A 20548-nucleotide genomic window follows, 5' to 3' on the forward strand; every position below is an offset into this window, starting at 1 on the left:
TGGGGGGACTTTAATGGGATTTTTTGGGGGCATTGACCTCAATTTTGGGGGCACTTTAATGGGAGTTTTTGGGGGTTTGACCCAATTTGGGGGTCTTTAAAGGGATTTTTTTTGGGGGGGGGTTTGAACCATTCTGGGGAGACTTTAATGGGATTTTTTTGGGGTGTTTGACCCAAAATGGGGGAACTTTAATGGGATTTTTGGGGGGGTTTGACCTGAATGTTGGGGCAGCTTTGATGGGATTTTGGTGGGGAGGGGTTGCTGGGATTTTTGGGGATTTTTTGGAGATTTTTGGGGAATTTTTGGGGTTTTCTTTGGGGGCTCTGACCCAACTTTGGGGTTTTCTTTGGGATCCCTTCACCGGGAGCTGTCAGGGCTGGGGTTTTCCCCAATTTGGGGATTTTTGGGGTCTCTCCCCTGGCAGGGGGCTCAGGATGGATCTGACCCAAATTTGGGCATTTTTGGGGTCTCTCCCCTGGCAGGGGGCTCAGGATGGATCTGACCCAAATTTGGGCATTTTTGGGGTCTCTCTGACCCAAATTTGGGCATTTTTGGGATCTCTCTGACCCAAATTTGGGGTTTTCTTTGGGGTCTCTGTGGGGTGACTCTGACCCAAATTTGGGGGATTTTGGGGTCTCTCCCTAGCAGCAGGTTCAGGATGGATCTGACCCAAATTGGGGCATTTTTGGGGTCTCTCTGACCCAACTTTGGACATTTTTGGGGTCTCTCCCCTAGCAGGGGATCTGGGGCGACTCTGCCCCAAATTTGGGCATTTTTGGGGTCTCTCTGACCCAAATTTGGGGTTTTCTTTGGGGTCTCTGTGGGGTGACTCTGACCCAAATTTGGGCATTTTTGGGGTCTCTCTGACCCAAATTTGGGGATTTTTGGGGTCTCTCCTTAGCAGAGGGTTCAGGATGGATCTGACCCAAATTTGGGGATTTTTTGGGGTCTCTCTGACCCAAATTTGGGCGTTTTTGGGGTCTCTCTGCCCCAACTTTGGACATTTTTGGGGTCTCTCCCCTGGCAGGGGGTTCAGGATGGATCTGACCCAAATTTGGGCATTTTTGGGGTCTCTCTGACCCAAATTTGGGCATTTTTGGGGTCTCTCCCTAGCAGGGGGTTTGAGATGGATCTGACCCAAATTTGGGTGTTTTTGGGGTCCCTCTGACCCAACTTTTGACATTTTTGGGGTCTCTCCCTAGCAGGGGGTTCAGGATGGATCTGACCGAAATTTGGGCATTTTTGGGGTCTCTCTGACCCAAATTTGGGCATTTTTGGGGTCTCTCTGCCGCACCTTTGGGTGTTTTTGGGGTCTCTCCCTAGCAGGGGGTTTGAGATGGATCTGACCCAACTTTTGACATTTTTGGGGTGTCCCCTAGCAGGGGATTTGGGGTGACTCTGCCCCACCTTTGGGCATTTTTGGGGTCTCTCCCCTAGCAGCAGGTTCAGGATGGATCTGCCCCACATTTGGGCATTTTTGGGGTGACTCTGCCCCACCTTTGGGTGTTGTTTTGGGTGTCTCTGCCCCACCTTTGGGTGCTGTTTTGGGGTGCCCCCTAGCAGGGGTCTCAGGGTGTCTCTGCCCCACCTTTGGGCATTTTTGGGGTGTCCCTGCCCCACCTTTGGGTGCTGTTTTGGGTGTCTCTGCCCACCTTTGGGTGCTGTTGGGGTGCCCCTAGCAGGGCCCGCGGGGGGGCTCGCCGGGGGGGCTGCCGGGGCTCTCGGGGTGCTGGGGGGCTCCCCGGGGGGGCACCTCGATCACGCGCGGTTTGTCAATGACCCGCGCGCCGCGGGGCCCCTTCTCCACCACGCCCACGATCCAGGCCTGGAGTCCCGGGCCCCGCCCCGGAGCCTTCAGCTCGGCGCAGAACCGGGCGGCCTGGGCGCGGGGCAGCACCACCAATAAACCTCCTGTGAAACAAACAGTGTGTGTCACCCCAAAAACATCCTAAAAATACCCCAAAAACATCCCAAAAATATCCCAAAAATACCCCCAAAACATCCTAAAAATACCCCAAAAATATCCCAAATATACCCCAAAAATATCCTAAACACAGCCCAGAACCAGGCGGCCTGGGCGCGGGGCAGGACAACCAACAGACCTCCTGTGGGGATAAACATCACAAAAATATCACAAATATACCCCAAAAATATGCCAAACACAGCCCAAACACAGCCCAGAACCGGGCGGCCTGGGCGCGGGGCAGCACCACCAACAGACCTCCTGTGGGAATGAACAGGGTGTGTCAGCCCAAAAACATCACAAATATACCCCAAAAATATCCCAAATATACCCCAAAAATATCCTAAAAATATCCCAAAAACATCCCAAATATACCCCAAAAACATCCTGAAAATACCCCAAAAATATCCTAAAAATATCCCAAAAACATCCCAAATATACCCCAAAAACATCCTGAAAATACCCCAAAAATATCCTAAAAATATCCCAAAAACATCCCAAATATACCCCAAAAACATCCTAAAAACATCCCAAAAATACCCCAAAAACATCCTGAAAATATCCCAAAAATACCCCAAAAACATCCTAAAAATACCCCAAAAACATCCCAAATAAACCCCAAAAACATCCTGAAAATACCCCAAAAACATCCCAAAAATATCCTGAAAATACCCCAAAAATATCCTGAAAATACCCCAAAAATATCCTAAACACAGCCCAGAACCGGGCGGCCTGGGCGCGGGGCAGCACCACCAGGAGCCCTCCTGTGGGGAGAAACATCACAAAAATATCCCAAATAAACCCCAAAAATATCCTAAACACAGCCCAGAACCGGGCGGCCTGGGCGCGGGGCAGCACCACCAACAGACCCCCTGTGAAATAAACAGGGTGTCACCCCAAAAATATCCTGAAAATATCCCAAAAATACCCCAAAAACATCCCAAATATACCCCAAAAATGTCCTAAAAATACCCCAAAGATATCCCAAATATACCCCAAAAACATCCCAAATATACCCCAAAAACACCCCAAAAATATCCTAAAAATATCCCAAAAGCATCCCAAATATACACCAAAAACATCCCAAATATACCCCAAAAATACCCCAAAAGAATCCTAAAAATATCCCAAAAATACCCCAAATAAACCCCAAAAATATCCTAAACACAGCCCAGAACCGGGCGGCCTGGGCGCGGGGCAGCACCACCAACAGACCCCCTGTGGGAATGAACAGGGTGTGTCAGCCCAAAACCATCACAAATATACCCCAAAAATATCCCAAACACGGCCCCGCCCCGGAGCCTTCAGCTCGGCGCAGAACCGGGCGGCCTGGGCGCGGGGCAGCACCACCAATAAACCCCCTGTGAAATAAACAGTGTGTCACCCCAAAAACATCCTGAAAATATCCCAAAAATACCCCAAGAACATCCCAAATATACCCCAAAAATGTCCTAAAAATACCCCAAAAATATCCTAAAAATATACCCCAAAAACATCCTAAAAATATGCCAAAAACATCCCAAAAATACCCAAAAAACATCCCAAAAATACCCCAAAAATATCCCAAAAACATTCCAAATATACCCCAAAAACATCACGAATATACCCCAAAAACATCCCAAAAATATCCCCAAAAATACCCCAAAAACATCCCAAATATACCCCAAAAATATCCTAAAAATATCCCAAACACGGCCCCGCCCCGGAGCCTTCAGCTCGGCGCAGAACCGGGCGGCCTGGGCGCGGGGCAGCACCACCAGGAGCCCTCCTGTGGGCATAAACGTCTCAAAAACATCCCAAATAAACCACAAAAACATCCTAAAAATACCCCAAAAATATCCTAAACACAGCCCAGAACCGGGCGGCCTGGGCGCGGGGCAGCACCACCAACAGACCTCCTGCGGGAATGAACAGGGTGTCACCCCAAAAATATCCTAAACAAACCCCAAAAACATCCTGAAAATATCCCAAAAACACCCCAAAAACATCACAAATATACCCCAAAAATACCCCAAAAACATCCTGAAAATATCCCAAAAATACCCCAAAAACATCACAAATATACCCCAAAAATACCCCAAAAATATCCCAAAAATACCCCAAAAACATCCTGAAAATATCCCAAAAATACCCCAAAAACATCACAAATATACCCCAAAAATACCCCAAAAACATCCCAAAAATACCCCAAAAACATCCTGAAAATATCCCAAAAATACCCCAAAAACATCACAAATATACCCCAAAAACATCCCAAAAATATCCCAAAAATACCCCAAAAATATCCCAAATATACCCAAAAATATCCCAAATGAACCCCAAAAATATCCTAAAAATACCCCAAAAATATCCCAAATATACACCAAAAATATCCCAAATGAACCTCAAAAATATCCCAAATATACCCCAAAAATATCCTAAACACAGCCCAAACACAGCCCAGAACCGGGCGGCCTGGGCGCGGGGCAGGACCACCAACAGACCCCCTGTGGGAATGAACAGGGTGTGTCAGCCCAAAAACATCACAAATATACCCCAAAAATATCCTAAAAATACCCCAAAAACATCACAAATACACCCCAAAAACATCCCAAAAATATCCCAAAAACATCCCAAATATACCCCAAAAACATCCCAAAAATACCCCAAAAACATCCCAAAAATATCCCAAAAACATCCCAAATATACCCCAAAAACATCCTGAAAATACCCCAAAAACATCCCAAAAATATCCTGAAAATACCCCAAAAATACCCCAAAAACATCACGAATACACCCCAAAAACATCCTGAAAATACCCCAAAAACATCCCAAATATACCCCAAAAGCATCCCAAATATACCCCAAAACCATCACAAATATACCCCAAAAACATCCTGAAAATACCCCAAAAACATCACAAGTATACCCCAAAAATACCCCAAATATACCCCAAAAACATCCCAAGCACACCCCAAAAATACCCCAAAAACATCCTAAAAATACAAAAAAAACTCCAAAAATACCCCAACACACCCCAAAACCCTCCCAAATACACTGAAAGACCCCAAGGCCACCCCAGAGCACCCCAAGAATCCCCCAAAACTCCAAACCCCCCCAAACCCCCATTTCCCACTCCCCAATCCCATTTCCCACCCCCCAATCCCATTATCAGCGCTCCCAATCTCAATTTTGGGGTCCCCAATCCTGTTCTTGGGGCTCCCCTGGCCGTGCCCTGCAGCAGCGTCACTATTGCCATTCCCAGTGTCCCCAGTGCCACTCCCAGTGTCCCCAATCCCACTCCCAGTGTCCCCAGTGCCATTCCCAGTGTCCCCAATCCCGTTTTTGGTGTCCCCAGAGCCATTCCAGTGCCATACCCGGTGTCCCCAGTGCCACTCCCAGTGCCCCCAATCCTGTTTTTGGTGTCCTCAGTGCCATTCCCAGTGTCCCCAATCCCATTCCCAGTGTCCCCAGTGCCATTCCCAGTGTCCCCATTCCCAGTGTCCCCAATCCCATTCCCAGTGTCCCCAGTGCCGTTGTTGGTGTCCCCGGTGCCGTACCCGACGTCTCGGGGGCCGTGCCCTGCAGCAGTGTCCCCAATCCCACTCCCAGTGTCCCCAATCCCACTCCCAGTGTCCCCAGTGCCACTCCCAGTGTCCCCAATCCCATTCCCAGTGTCCCCAGTCCTGTTGTTGGTGTCCCCAGAGCCATTCTGGTGCCATACCCGATGTCCCCAATCCCATTCCCAGTGTCCCCAATCCCAGTGTCCCCAATCCCACTCCCAGTGTCCCCAGTCCCATTCCCAGTGTCCCCAATCCCAGTGTCCCCAATCCCACTCCCAGTGTCCCCAGTCCCATTCCCAGTGTTCCCAATCCCAGTGTCCCCAATCCCACACCCAGTGTCCCCAGTCCCATTCCCAGTGTTCCCAATCCCAGTGTCCCCAATCCCACACCCAGTGTCCCCATTCCCGGTGTCCCCGGTGCTGTACCCGATGTCTCGGGGGCCGTGCCCTGCAGCAGTGTCCCCAGTGCCATTCCCAGTGTCCCCAATCCCATTCCCAGTGTCCCCAGTCCCATTCCCAGTGTCCCCAATCCCATTCCCAGTGTCCCCAGTGCCATTCCCAGTGTCCCCAGTCCCACTCCCAGTGTCCCCAGTGCCATTCCCAGTGTCCTGAATCCCATTCCCAGTGTCCCCAGTGCCATTCCCAGTGTCTCCATTCCCAATATCCCCAATCCCATTCCGATGTCCCCAGTGCGATTCCCAGTGTCCCCAATCCCATTCCCAGTGTCCCCAGTGCCATACCCGATGTCCCCAGTGCCATTCCCAGTGTCCCCAATCCCACTCCCAGTGTCCCCATTCCCAGTCCCATTCCCAGTGTCCCGAATCCCATTCCCAGTGTCCCCAGTGCCATTCCCAGTGTCTCCATTCCCAATATCCCCAATCCCATTCCGATGTCCCCAATCCCATTCCCAGTGTCCCCACTCCCATTCCCAGTGTCCCCATTCCCAGTGCCACTCCCAGTGTCCCCAATCCCATTCCCAGTGTCCCCAATCCCACTCCCAGTGTCCCCATTCCCAGTGCCATTCCCAGTGTCCCGAATCCCATTCCCAGTGTCCCCAGTGCCATTCCCAGTGTCTCCATTCCCAATATCCCCAATCCCATTCCCAGTGTCCCCAATCCCAATCCAAGTGTCCCCAATCCCATTCCCAGTGTCCCCATTCCCAGTGCCATTCCCAGTGTCCCCAGTCCCACTCCCAGTGTCCCCAGAGCCATTCCCAGTGTCCCCAGAGCCATTCCCAGTGCCATTCCCAGTGTCCCCAGTGCCATACCCGATGTCTCCAGAGCCATTCCCAGTGTCCCCATTCCCAGTGTCCCCAATCCTGTTTTTGGTGTCCCCAGTGCCATACCCGGTGTCCCCAATCCCACTCCCAGTGTCCCCAGTGCCACTTCCAGTGCCCCCAATCCCACTCCCAGTGTCCCCAGAGCCATTCCCAGTCCCATTCCCAGTGTCCCCAACCCCATTCCCAGTGTCCCCAGTGCCACACCCAGTGTCCCCAGTGCCGTTGTTGGTGTCCCCAGTGCCGTACCCGATGTCTCGGGGGCCGTGCCCTGCAGCAGTGTCCCCAGTCCCATTCCCAGTGCCATTCCCAGTGTCCCCAATCCCACTCCCAGTGTCCCTGGTGCCGTACCTGACGTCTCGGGGGCCGTGCCCTGCAGCAGTGTCCCCAATCCCATTCCCAGTGTCCCCATTCTTCCCAGTGTCCCCAATCCCATTCCCAGTGTCCCCAATCCCATTCCCAGTGTCCCCAGTCCCACTCCCAGTGTCCCCAATCCCATTCCCAGTGTCCCCATTCCCAGTGCCGTTCCCAGTGTCCCCAATCCCATTCCCGGTGTCCCCGGTGCCGTACCTGACGTCTCGGGGGCCGTGCCCTGCAGCAGTGTCCCCATTCCCATTCCCAGTGTCCCCAGTGCCATTCCCAGTGCCATTCCCCGTGTCCCCAGTGCCATTCCCAGTGTCCCCAATCCCACTCCCAGTGTCCCCAGAGCCATTCCCAGTGTCCCCAGTCCCACTCCCAGTGTCCCCAGAGCCATTCCCAGTGCCATTCCCAGTGTCCCCAATCCCATTCCCAGTGTCCCCAGTGCCATTGTTGGTGTCCCCAGTGCCACAGCCAGTGTCCCCAATGCCGTACCCGAGGTCTCGGGGGCCGTGCCCTGCAGCAGCGCCCCCCGGCCCCCGCAGGCGCGGCTCACGGCCGCCATGCAGGCGATGATGGGCAGGTTGTGGATGACGAAGGCCACGTCCAGGCGCTGCTGCTCCGCCAGCGCCCCGCGCGTGCCCCAGCACCCCGAAACCCGTCACGTCCGTGGCGGCGTGCGCCCCGAAGGCGCGCATGAGGCCCGCGGCTGGGGACACGGAGGGGACAGGTCAGGGGACAGGGACAGGGACAGAGAGAGCATGAGGCCTGTGGCTGGGGACAGGGGACAGGGACAGGGGACAGGGGACAGGGACAGGGACGGAGAGAGCATGAGGCGGCAGCTGGGGACAGGGGATAGGTCAGGGGACAGGGACAGAGAGAGCATGAGGCGGCAGCTGGGGACAGGGGATAGGTCAGGGGACAGGGACAGAGAGAGCATGAGGCGGCAGCTGGGGACAGGGGATAGGTCAGGGGACAGGGACAGAGAGAGCATGAGGCGGCAGCTGGGGACAGGGGACAGGGACAGAGAGAGCATGAGGCTGGCAGCTGGGGACAGGGACAGGGACAGGGGATAGGTCAGGGGACAGGGACAGGGACAGCATGAAGCCGGCAGCTGGGGACAGGGAGGGGACAGCTCAGGGACAGGGGACAGGGACAGCTCAGGGGACAGGAAACAGCTCAGGGGACAGGGACAGGTCAGGGGACAGGGACAGGTCAGGGGACAGGGACAGGGACAGGGGACAGGTCAGGGGACAGGAATAGGTCAGGGGACAGCTCAGGGACAGGGGACAGGGACAGCTCACACAGCCCCCTGCCACTGGAGACAGGGATGGGACAGCTCAGGGGACAGGGACAGCTCTGGGACAGGGACAAGGGACAGCCCTCTGCCGCTGGGGACAAGGACAGGGGACAGGTCAGGGGACAGGGACAGGGGACAGCCCTCAGCCATTGGGGACAGGGACAGCATGAGGCCGGCCACTGGGGACAGGGAGGGGACAGCTCAGGGAACAGGGACAGGGACAGCTCAGGGGACAGGGACAAGTCAGGGGACAGGGACACCTCGGGGGGACAGCCCGCTGCCACTGGGGACAGGGAGGGGACAGCTCAGGGGACAGGGACAGTTCACACAGCCCCTGCCACTGGGGACAGCTCAGGGTGGCTCAGGGGACAGTGCCACCTCGGGGGGACAGGGACAGCATGAACCCTGCTGCTGGGGACAGAGACAGTTCTGGCTCTGGGGACATCTGGGGTGGCTTTAGGTTCCCTGAGGTGCCTTTGGGGACACCTGGGGTGGCTTTAGGGACCTCCCCATGACTTTGGGCCCCCCCTGGGGTGGCCCTTATCCCTCAGTGTCCCCCAGGGGTGTCCCCAGTGTCCCCAGTGTCCCCAGTGTCCCTCACCGGTGCGGTTCAGGGTGGCCATGCTGGCCACGGCCTCCTGGTACGCCAGCTCCACCTCCTCACGGGTCACCACCAGCTTGATCTTGTTCCAGCGCTCGGGCTGTGGGGACAGCGGGGACAGGGTCAGGGACACTGAGGGGACAGGGTCAGGGACAGCGGGGACAGTGGGGACAGCATGGGGACAGTGCCAGGGACACTGTGGGGACAGCATCAGGGACACTGAGGGGACAGTGAGGGGAAACCATGGGGACAGTGTCAGGGACAGCGGGGACAGGGTCAGGGACACCCTGGGGACAGCACGGACACTGTAGGGACAGCACCAGGGACAGCGGGGACAGTGTCAGGGACAGCGGGGACAGTGTCAGGGACAGCAAGGACAGGGTCAGGGACACTGAGGGGACAGTGGGGACAACACTGGCACAGGGTCAGAGACACCCTGGGGACAGGGTCAGGGACACTGCAGGGACAGGGTCAGGGACAGTGGGGACAGCAGGGGATGGCCCCAGTGACGCCCCCGCAGCGCTCAGGGCCCCTTTGGGGACATTGGGGGGAGCTCCCTCCCTCAGGGACACCTGGGTGTGCCCAGACCTGTCTGAGGTGTCCCCGGGACACAGGGCTGGCCCTGTCCCCTGTCCCCAGTGTCACTCACCATGTCCAGCCACTGGTGGGCGGTGACAGCCATGTGTGTCCCCAAGGGCTTGGTCAGCACCAGCACGTCCCCAGGCACGGCGCTGTCCGGCCTGGGCGGGGCTGGGGTCAGCGTGGGGCACGCCCTGGCCCAGGCCCCGCCCAATGTCCTAAACCCCACCCCAATGTCCCCAAACCTCGCCCCATGTCCCCAAATCCCATGTCCCAAACCCCACCCCCATGTCCCAAACCCCGCCCCCACATCCCCAAATCCCATGTCCTCCAACCCAGCCCATGTCCCAATCCCCACCCTGATGTACTAAACCCCACCCCCATGTACCCAGGCCTTGCCCCCTGTGCCAAACCCCGCCCTATATCCCCAAATCCCGCCCCCATGTCTCCAAACCCCGCCCCCATGTCCCAAACCCCGCCCCCATGTCCCCAAACCCCGACCCCACATCACCAAACCCCGCCCCCATGTCCCAAACCCCGCCCCCATGTCCCCAAACCCCGCCTCCATGACCCAAACCCCACCCCATGTCCTCAAATCCCACCCCGTCCCCAAACCCCACCCCATGTCCCGAATCTCGCCCCCAAGTCCCAAACCCCGCCCCCATGTCCCCAACCCCGCCCCCATGTCCCCAAACCCCACCCCCACATCACCAAACCCCGCCCCCATGTCCAAACCCCCACCCCCATATCCCTAAAACACCAATGATTGACAGGTGGCAGTGGCCCCACCCACCACACAATGATTGACAGGACGCAGTGGCCCCACCCACCACATGATGATTGACAGGATGCAGTGGCCCCACCCACTACATGATGATTGACAGGAGACAGTAGCCCCACTCATCACACCAATGATTGACAGGAGGTAGTGGCCCCACCCACCACATGATTGACAGGAGGCAGTGTCCCCACCCACCACACCATGACTGACAAGACAGTAACCCCACCCACCATGCAATGATTGACAGGTGGCAGTGACCCCACCCATCACACAATGATTGACAGGAGTCTGTGGCCCCACCCACCACACCAATGATTGACATGTGGCAGTGGCCCCACCCATCACACAATGACTGACAGGCCATGGCCCCACCCATCACACAATGATTGACATGCCATGGCCCCACCCATCACACAATGACTGACAGGTCATGGCCCCACCCACCACACAATGACTGACAGGTCATGGCCCCACCCACCACACCTATGATTGACACGTGGCAGTGGCCCCGCCCAGCACTCACATGATGAACTCGCTGGATTGGCAGACGGCGGTGGCCACGCCCCCCACGATGACCCAGGGGTTGAGCACGGTCTGTCCCCCGGTCACCGACGTCCCCCCGTCCTCGGCCGCGTCCCGGAAGCCCTGGATGATCAGCGGCATCACCTTGTCCCTCTCCTGGGGGGACACCACCGAGGGCACTGTCACCTGGGGTCACTGTCACCTGGGGTCACTGTCACCTGGGGTCATTGTCACCCTCTGTGTGCCCTGAAACCACCCCTGGGGTCACTGTCACCCTGGGGTCACTGTCACCCTGTGTGCCCTGAAACCATCCTGGGTCACTGTCACCCTATGTGTCACTGTCACCCTGGGGTCACTGTCACCCTGTGTGCCCTGAAACCACCCCTGGGGTCACTGTCACCCTGGGGTCACTGTCACCCCCTGTGTCACTGTCACCCTGTGTGCCCTGAAACCACCCCTGGGGTCACTGTCACCCTGTGTGCCCTGAAACCATCCTGGGTCACTGTCACCCTATGTGTCACTGTCACCCCTGTGTGCCCTGAAACCACCCCTGTGTCACTGTCACCCTGGGGTCACTGTCACCCCCTGTGTCACTGTCACCCTGTGTGCCCTGAAACCACCCCCAGGTCACTGTCACCCTCTGTGTCACTGTCACCCTGGGGTCACTGTCACCCCTGTGTCCCCTGAAACCACCCCCAGGTCACTGTCACCCTCTGTGTCACTGTCACCCTCTATGTCCCCTGAAACCACCCCTGGGGTCACTGTCACCCCCTGTGTGCCCTGAAACCACCCCGGATCATTGTCACCCTGGGGTCACTGTCACCCCTGTGTCACTGTCACACCTGTGTCACTGTCACCCCCTGGGTCCCCTGAAACCCCCCCTGTGTCACTGTCACCCTGGGGTCACTGTCATCCTCTGTGTCCCCTGAAACCACCCCCGGCTCACTGTCACCTCCTGTGTCACTGTCACCTGGGGTCACTGTCACCTGGGGTCATTGTCACCCTGGGGTCACTGTCACCTGGGGTCATTGTCACCCTCTGGGTCCCCTGAAACCACCCCCGGGTCACTGTCACCCTCTGTGTCACTGTCACCCCTGTGTCACTGTCACCCCTGGGTCCCCTGAAACCACCCCCGGGTCACTGTCACCTCCTGTGTCACTGTCACCCCTGTGTCACTGTCACCCCTGGGTCCCCTGAAACCACCCCCGGGTCACTGTCACCCTGGGGTCCCTGACAGCCCCCCACAGTGCACTGTCACCCCTGGGTCACTGTCACCCCGTGTGCCCTGAAACCCCCCACAGTGTCATTGTCACCGCGTGTCACTGTCACCGCGTGTCACTGTCACCCCTGTGTCCCTGACACCCTCACAGTGTCCCCTGAAACCACCCCTGGGTCACTGTCACCCCCTGTGTCCCCTGAAACCACCCCTGGGTCACTGTCACCCTGGGCCACTGTCACCCCCAGTGTCCCCTGACCCCCCCCCAGTGTCCCTGTCACCCTGCTCACATCCCCTGTCACCTCCGTGTCACTGTCACCCCCAGTGTCCCCTGTCACCCGTGTCCCTGTGACAGCCCCAGTGTCCCTGTCACCTGTGTACCACTGTCACCCCCCATGTCCCTGTCACCCTGACAGTGTCCCTGTCACCCCTGTGCCATTGTCACCCCCCCCATGTCCCTGTCACCCTGACAGCGTCCCTGTCACCCCCTCAGTGTCCCTGTCACTCTCAGTGCCCTTTCACTCACTGTGTCTCTGTCACCCCTCAGTGTCCCCTGTGACGTCCACAGTGTCCTTGTCCCTCACAATGTCCCCGTCACCCTTTCAGTGTCCCCTGTCACCCCCGGGTCACTGTCACCACCACAATGTCCTCGTCACCCTTTCAGTGTCCCCTGTCATCCTCGTGTCACTGTCACCACCACAATGTCCCTGTCACCCCCTCGCTGTCCCATCACTTTCTGTGTCCTTGTCACTCCCTCAGTGTCCCAACACTGCCCCCAGTGTCCCTGTCACCCCCAATGTCCCTGTGTCCCCCCTGTCACTGTCACCTCCTTGCTCAGCAGCACCAGGACATTGTCACACCCAGGCCGTGTCCCCTGTCACCCCCATGTCCCTGTGTCCCCCATGTCCCTGTCACACCCAGGCCGTGTCCCCATGTCCCCCCCATGTCCCCGTGTCACCGTCACCTCATCGCTCATGCGCTGGCTGACACTCAGCAGCATCAGGACATTGTCACACTCTGTCACCGTCATGTCCCTGTGTCCCCCTGTCACTGTCACCTCCTTGCTCAGCAGCACCAGGACATTGTCACACCCAGGCTGTGTCCCCATGTCCCTGTGTCCCTCATGTCTCTGTGTCCCCCTGTCCCTGTCATCTCATCACTCAGCAGCATCAGGACATTGTCACACCCAGGCCATGTCCCCCATGTCACCCCCACGTCCCTGTGTCCCCCATGTCCCTGTCACACCCAGGCTGTGCCCCCCGTGTCCCTGTCACACCCAGGCCGTGTCCCCATGTCACCCCCATGTCCCTGTGTCCCCCTGTCACTGTCACACCCAGGCTGTGTCCCCATGTCCCTGTGTCACTGTCACCTCCTTGCTCAGCAGCACCAGGACATTGTCACACCCAGGCTGTGTTCCCCATGTCCCTGTCACACCCAGGCCGTGTCCCCATGTCACCCCTATGTCCCTGTGTCCCCCTATCACTGTCACCCCCATGTCCCCGTGTCCCCCATGTCCCTGTCACACCCAGGCCGTGTTCCCCCTGTCCCCCCCATGTCCCCGTGTCACCGTCACCTCGTCGCTCATGCGCTGGCTGACGCTCAGCAGCATCAGGACATTGTCACACTCTGTCACCCCCATGGCGTACAGGTCACTCAGCACGTTGGCGCAGGCGATGCGGCCCTGCAGCGGGACAGGGGGTTTGGGGGGGCCAAAATGGGATTGGGGGGCCCAGAACGGGGTTTGGGGGGGTCCAGGTGGGATTTGGGGGGGTCCAGGTGGGATTTGGGGGGGTCCAGGACAGGATTAGGGGGCCCAAAATGGGGTTGGGGGGGCCCAAAATGGGATTGGGGGGCCCAGAACGGGGTTTGGGGGGGTCCAGGTGGGATTTGGGGGGGTCCAGGACAGGATTAGTGGGCCCAAAATGGGGTTGGGGGAGCCCAAAATGGGACTGGGGGGCCCAAAATGGGATTGGAGCACCCAAAATGGGATTTGGGGGGGCCCAAAATAGGATTGGGGGGTCCAAAATGGGGTTTGGGGGGGCCCAGGTGGGATTTGGGGGGTCCAGGTGGGATTGGGGGGGTCTGGGACAGGATTGGAGAATCCCAATGGTATTTAGGGGGGTCTGGGAGAGGACTGGGGGGCCCAAAATGGGATTGGGGGGCCCAGGTGGGATTTGGGGGGTCCAAAATGGGACTGGGGGGGTCTGGGACAGGACTGGGGGGCCCAAAATGGGATTTGGGGGGTCCAGGACAGGATTGGGGGGCCCAGAATGGAATTGGAGCACCCAAAATGGGATTTGAGGGGGCCCAAAATGGGATCTGGGGGGGGTTCAGGACAAGATGGGGGCCCAAAATGGGATTTGGGGGGGCCCAAAATGGGATTTGGGGGTGTCCAGGACAGGATTGGGGGCCCAGAATGGGATTGGAGCACCCAAAATGGGATTTGGGGGGGGCCAGAATGGGATTGGGGGGTCTGGGAGAGGACTGGGGGGCCCAAAATGGGATTGGGGGGGTCCAGGACAGAAATAGGGGGCCCAAAATGGGACTGGGGGGGTCTGGGACAGGATTGGGGAACCCCAATGTTATTTAGGGGGGTCTGGGAGAGGACTGGGGGGGGCCAAAATGCGATTGGGGAGCCCAAAATGGGATTGGAGCATCCAAAATGGGATTTGGGGGTGTCCAGGAGAGGATTGGGGGCCCAAAAGGGGGTTTGGGGGGTCCAACATGGGATTTGGGGGTGTCCAGGACAAGACTGGGGGGCCTAAAATGGGACTGGGGGCTCTGGGACAGGATTGGGGAATCCCAATGGTATTTAGGGGGGTCTGGGAGAGGACTGGGGGGCCCAAAATGGGATTGGGGGGCCCAAAATGGGGTTTGGGGGGGCCCAGGTGGGATTTGGGGGGTCCAGGACAGGATTGGGGGGCCCAAAATGGGATTGGGGGGGTCTGAGACAGGATTGGGGGGCCCAGAATGGGATTGGAGCACCCAAAATGGGATTTGAGGGGGCCCAAAATGGAACTGGGGGACCCAAAATGGGACTGGAGCATCCAAAATGGGATTTGGGGGGGGCCAGAATGGGATTTGGGGGCCCAAAATGGGATTGGGGGGGTCTGGGACAGGATTGGGGAACCCCAATGTTATTTAGGGGGGTCTGGGAGAGGACTGGGGGGCCCATAAGGGGGTTTGGGGGGCCCCAGGTGGGATTTGGGGGGTCCAGGATGGCATTAGGGGTCCCAAAATGGGGTTTGGGGGGGTCCAGGACAGGATTGGGGGACCCTGATGGTGTTTGGGGGACCCAAAATGGGATTTGGGGGGGCCCAGGACAGGATTGAGGGACCTTGAGGGTGTTTGGGGGGGTCTGGGACAGGATTGGGGGTCCCAAAGCAGGATTTGGGGTACCCAGGGCAGGACTGGGGGACCCTGACGGTGTTTGGGGTGCACAAGGTGGGGTTTGAGGGGGTCCAAGGTGGAGTTTGGGGGTGTTGAAATCAAATCTGGGCAGCTCCAAAGGGCATTTTTGGGGTCCCCAGGTGGGATTTGGGGTCCCCAGGTGGGATTTGGGGTCCCCAAGAAGATTTGGGGTGCCCAGGGTGGGATTTGGGGTTTTCCAAGAGTCCTGATGGGATCTGGGGGGTCCCAGAGGATGTTTTTGGGGTGCAGGGGGTATTTCTGGGGTTCCAGGGGTGGTTTTGGGGTTCCAGAAGAGGTTTTTGGGGTGCAGGGGGTATTAATGGGGTCCCAGGGGGTTTTTGGGGTGCAGGGCTATCTCTGGGTAGTTTTGGGGTTCCAGAGGAGGTTTTTGGGGTGCAGGGGGTATTTATGGGGTTCCAGGGGTGGTTTTGGGGTTCCAGACGAGGTTTTTGGGGTTTCAGAGGAGGTTTTTGGGGTGCAGGGGGTATTAATGGGGTCCCAGAGGGTTTTTGGGGTGCAGGGAGTATCTCTGGGTAGTTTTGGGGTTCCAGAGGAGGTTTTTGGGGTGCAGGGGGTATTAATGGGGTCCCAGGGGAGTTTTTGGGGTGCAGGGCTATCTCTGGGTAGTTCTGGGGCTCCAGAAGGGGTTTTTGGGGTCCCAGGGGGGTTTTTGGGGTGCAGGGGGTCTCTCTGGGTAGTTTTGGGGTCCCAGGAGTGTTTTTGGGGTCCCAGAAGGGCCTTTTGGGGTGCAGGGGGTATTTGTGGGATCCCAGAGGAGGTTTTTGGGGTGCAGGGCTATCGCTGGTATTCCAGATGGGGTTTTTGGGGTGCAGGGGTCTCTCTGGGTACTTTTGGGGTTCCAGAGGAGGTTTTTGGGGTGCAGGGGGTTTTTGGGGTGCAGGGGGTCTCTCTGGGTGGTTTTGGGGTCCCAGGGGGTTTTTGGGGTGTAGGTGGTCTCTCTGGGGTTTTTTGGGGTCCCAGGGGGTTTTTGGGGTGCAGGGGTCTCTCTGGGTGGTTTTGGGGTCCCAGGGGGTTTTTGGGGTGCAGGGGTATCTCTGGGGGTTTTTGGGGTTCCAGAGGAGGTTTTTGGGGTGCAGGGGTATCTCTGGGGGGGTTTTTGGGGTGCAGGGGTCTCTCTGGGTGGTTTTGGGGTCCCACGGGGGTTTTTGGGGTGCAGGGGTATCTCTGGGGTCCCACGGGGGTTTTTGGGGTGCAGGGGGTCTCTCTGGGGGTTTTTGGGGTGCAGGGGTATCTCTGGGGGTTTTTGGGGTGCAGGGGTATCTCTGGGGGTTTTTGGGGTCCCAGGGGGGTTTTTGGGGTCCCACGGGGGTTTTGGGGTGCAGGGGGTATCTCTGGGGGTTTTGGGGTCCCAGGGGGTTTTTGGGGTGCAGGGGTATCTCTGGGGGTTTTTGGGGTCCCAGGGGGTTTTTGGGGTGCAGGGGTCTCTCTGGGGGTTTTTGGGGTGCAGGGCTCTCTCTGGGCAGTTTCGGGGTACCATCATGTAGGGGTCATCGATGATGGGGTAGAAGAAGTCGGTGGTCTGCACCAGTGAGAGCCCCCCGTGCCTCAGCGGGATCACACACGAGTCCAGCCCGATGCCTGCGGGCACGGGGGCACCGAGATCAGGGGGGCACCGGGGGGCACCGGGGGGAGCACAGAGATTGGGGGGCACTGGGGGGGCACTGAGATCAGGGGGGCACCGGGGGGCACTGAGATCAGGGGGCACCAGGGGGCACTGAGATCAGGGGGGCACCAGGGGGCACTGAGATCAGGGGGGCACCAGGGGGCACTGAGATTGGGGGGCACTGGGGGGGCACTGAGATCAGGGGGGCACCGGGGGGCACTGAGATCAGGGGGCACCAGGGGGCACTGAGATCAGGGGGGCACCAGGGGGCACTGAGATCAGGGGGCACCAGGGGGCACTGAGATCAGGGGGGCACCGGGGGGCACTGAGATCAGGGGGCACCAGGGGGCACTGAGATCAGGGGGCACCAGGGGGCACTGAGATCAGGGGGGCACCGGGGGGCACTGAGATCAGGGGGGCACTGAGATCAGGGGGGCACCAGGGGGCACTGAGATTGGGGGGCACTGAGATCAGGGGGGCACCAGGGGGCACTGAGATTGGGGGGCACCGGGGGGAGCACAGAGATCAGGGGGGGCACTGAGATCAGGGGGGCACCGGGGGGGCACTGAGATCAGGGGGCACCAGGGGCGCACAGAGATCGGGGGGGGGCACACAGATCAGGGGGGGCACCAGGGAGAACTGAGATCGGGGGGGGGGCACACAGATCAGGGGGGCACCGGGGGGGCACTGAGATTGGGGGGCACCGGGGGGGGTACCGGGGGAGCACTGAGATTGGGGGGCACCGGGGGGGGTACCGGGGGGCACAGAGATTGGGGGGCACCAGGAGGAGCACAGAGATCGGGGGGGCACAGAGATCAGGGGGGCACTGAGCACTCGGGGGGTGGCACACGTGGGGCACCCAGCCCTCCTGGGGACACCCAGCCCATCATGGAAGGGCACCAGGGGGGCACCGAGCCCATCGGAGGGGCACAGAGCCCTCGGGGGGGCACCGAGCCCAGCACAGGGGGCATGAGGAGGGCACAGAGCACTCAGGGGGGCACAGAGTGCCCAGGGGGGCACCAAGCCCAGCACAGGGGCATCAAGCCCTTAGGGGGGCACTCAGCCTTTGGGGGGACACCGAGCACTCGGGGGGCACAGGTGGGGCACCGAGGCCATCCAGGGGGGCTCTCAGCCCTCAGGGGGGCACTGAACCCATCATGGGGGGCACAAAGGAGGCACCAAGCCATTGGGGGGCACTGAGAGCTCAGGGGGGCACCAGGGGGCACTGAGCCATCAGGGGCAGCGCCGAGGGCTCAGAGCACCCCGTGCCACTGAGGGATCACACACAAGTCCAGCCTGATGCCTGCGGGCACAGGGGGCACCCAGAGCTCAGGGGGGCACCAGGGTGGCACTGAGCCATCGGGGGGGGGGGCACAGAGCCCTCAGGAGGGTACCAGGGGGGCACCAAGCCCTCATGAGGGCACTGAGACCACCGGGGGGGGCACAGAGCACTCAAGGAGGGCACTGAGCCCATCATGGGGGCCATGAGGGTGGCACTGAGTCCATCATGGGGGCACTGAGTCCATCATGGGGGGCACCAAGCACTCAAGGAGGGCACTGAGCCCATCGGGGGGGCACTGAGCCCTCATGGGGGGCACCAAGCACTCAAGGAGGGCACTGAGCCCACCAGGGGGGCACCAAGCCCATTGTAGGGGGCACCGAGCGCTCAGGTGGGGCACAAGGGGGGCACTAAGCCATCGGGGGGGGGCATGAGGGGGGCACCGGGCCCTCAGGGGGGAGCACCCAGCCCACCAGGGGGGCACAAGGTGGGCACGGAGCCCCAGCCGGGCACGGGGCACCCAGGGCAGAGCCGGATGGGGCGGGAACGCGGATCCTGTCGGGAGGGGGAGGGACCGGATCCGGGGGGGCCGCGCCCCCTCCCCGCCCTCCCCTCCCCTCCCCCGGCCCCTCCCCTCCCCTCACGCCCTTTGCCCCCTCCCGCTCCCGCCAGGCCACCTTTGCCCCGTGCTCCCGCCACGTGCCCGGGCACCCCCGCTCTGCCCCTGTGAGCCCCCCAAAGCCCTCAGTGCCCCGAGCCCCCCAAAGCCCTCAGCGCCCCGAGCCCCCCAAAGCCCTCAGCGCCCCCTCCGAGGGCTCCCCCAAACCCCTCAGTGCCCCCGAGCCCCCCAAAGCCCTCAGCGCCCCCTCCGAGGGCTCCCCCAAAGCCCACCCAGAGCCCCTGAGCCCCCCAAAGCCCACCCAGAGCCCCTGAGCCCCCCAAAGCCCTCAGCGCCCCCTCCGAGGGCTCCCCCAAAGCCCTCAGTGCCCCCTCCGAGGGCTCCCCCAAAGCCCTCAGTGCCCCCGAGCCCCCCAAAGCCCTCAGCGCCCCCTCCGAGGGCTCCCCCAAAGCCCTCAGTGCCCCCTCCGAGGGCTCCCCCAAAGCCCTCAGCGCCCCGAGCCCCCCAAAGCCCACCCAGAGCCCCCGAGCCCCCCAAAGCCCACCCAGAGCCCCTGAGCCCCCCAAAGCCCACCCAGAGCCCCCGAGCCCCTGGCTCCTCCTGAGCCCCCTCAAACCCCTCAGCGCCCCCGCCATGGGCTCTGAGCCCGCCCGGAGCTCCCCTGGCCCTCCTGAGCCCCTACAAACCCCTCAGCGCCCCCTGTGAGGGCTCCCCCAAACTCCTCAGAGCCCTCGAGCCCTTTTGGTTCCCCGGGAGCCCCTCAAAACCCCTGAGCGCCCTCTCCGAAGGCTCCCCCAAAGCCCTCAGAGGCCCCGAGCCCGCCTGGCTCCTTCTGAGCTCCCCAAACTCCTCAGCGCTCTCTGTGAGGGCTCCCCCAAACCCCTCAGCACCCCCGAGCCCGCCCAGAGCCCTCCTGGTTCCCTCTGAGCCCCCCAAACCCCTCAGCGCCTCTGTGAGGGCTCCCCAAACCCCTCAGCGCCCCCGAGCCCTCCTGGCTCCCCCAAGCCCCCCGTCCGAGGGCTCCCCGAGCCCCTCAGGCTCCCTCAGCAGCACCCCCGCGCTCCTCACAGAGCCCCCGCAGCCCTGCCGGGCTCTCCCCACTCTCACCCAGCGCCGGGGCCCCGCCGCTCTCCGCTTCCTGCCCTTCCCCTCCGCCTCCTCCTCCTCCCGGGCGCTGCCCTTCTAGTCCCGCCAGGAGCTTGAGCAGCGTCTCCTGCGGGACTTTGCAGCCTCAGCCGCGCAGCTCGCCGTAGGCCGTGAGGCGCCAGCCCGGGTCCAGCCCCAGCGCCGCCGGGTCCCAGCGCCGCGACCCGCCTGCCACCGCCGCCATCTTGGAATGCACAGGCCCGCCGAGCGCCGCCGCCTCCGATTGGCTGCGGGCCTGCCGGCGGCGGGGGCTGATTGGGCGAGGCGTGAGGGAGGCGGGCGGGGATTGGTGGGTTTGGAAAGGGAGGAGGTGGTGAGAGCGCTGGGCGGGGC

General features: G+C 60.1%; 1 pseudogene; it reads right to left on the minus strand.

Moving 5' to 3' along the window:
- Positions 1-1664: 1664 nt before the first annotated feature.
- Positions 1665-20432, minus strand: LOC141726383 (selenide, water dikinase 1-like; annotated as a pseudogene).
- Positions 20433-20548: the final 116 nt, after the last annotated feature.

The sequence above is a fragment of the Zonotrichia albicollis genome, chromosome 34, assembly GCF_047830755.1.
Source record: "Zonotrichia albicollis isolate bZonAlb1 chromosome 34, bZonAlb1.hap1, whole genome shotgun sequence".
Lineage (NCBI taxonomy): Eukaryota > Metazoa > Chordata > Aves > Passeriformes > Passerellidae > Zonotrichia > Zonotrichia albicollis.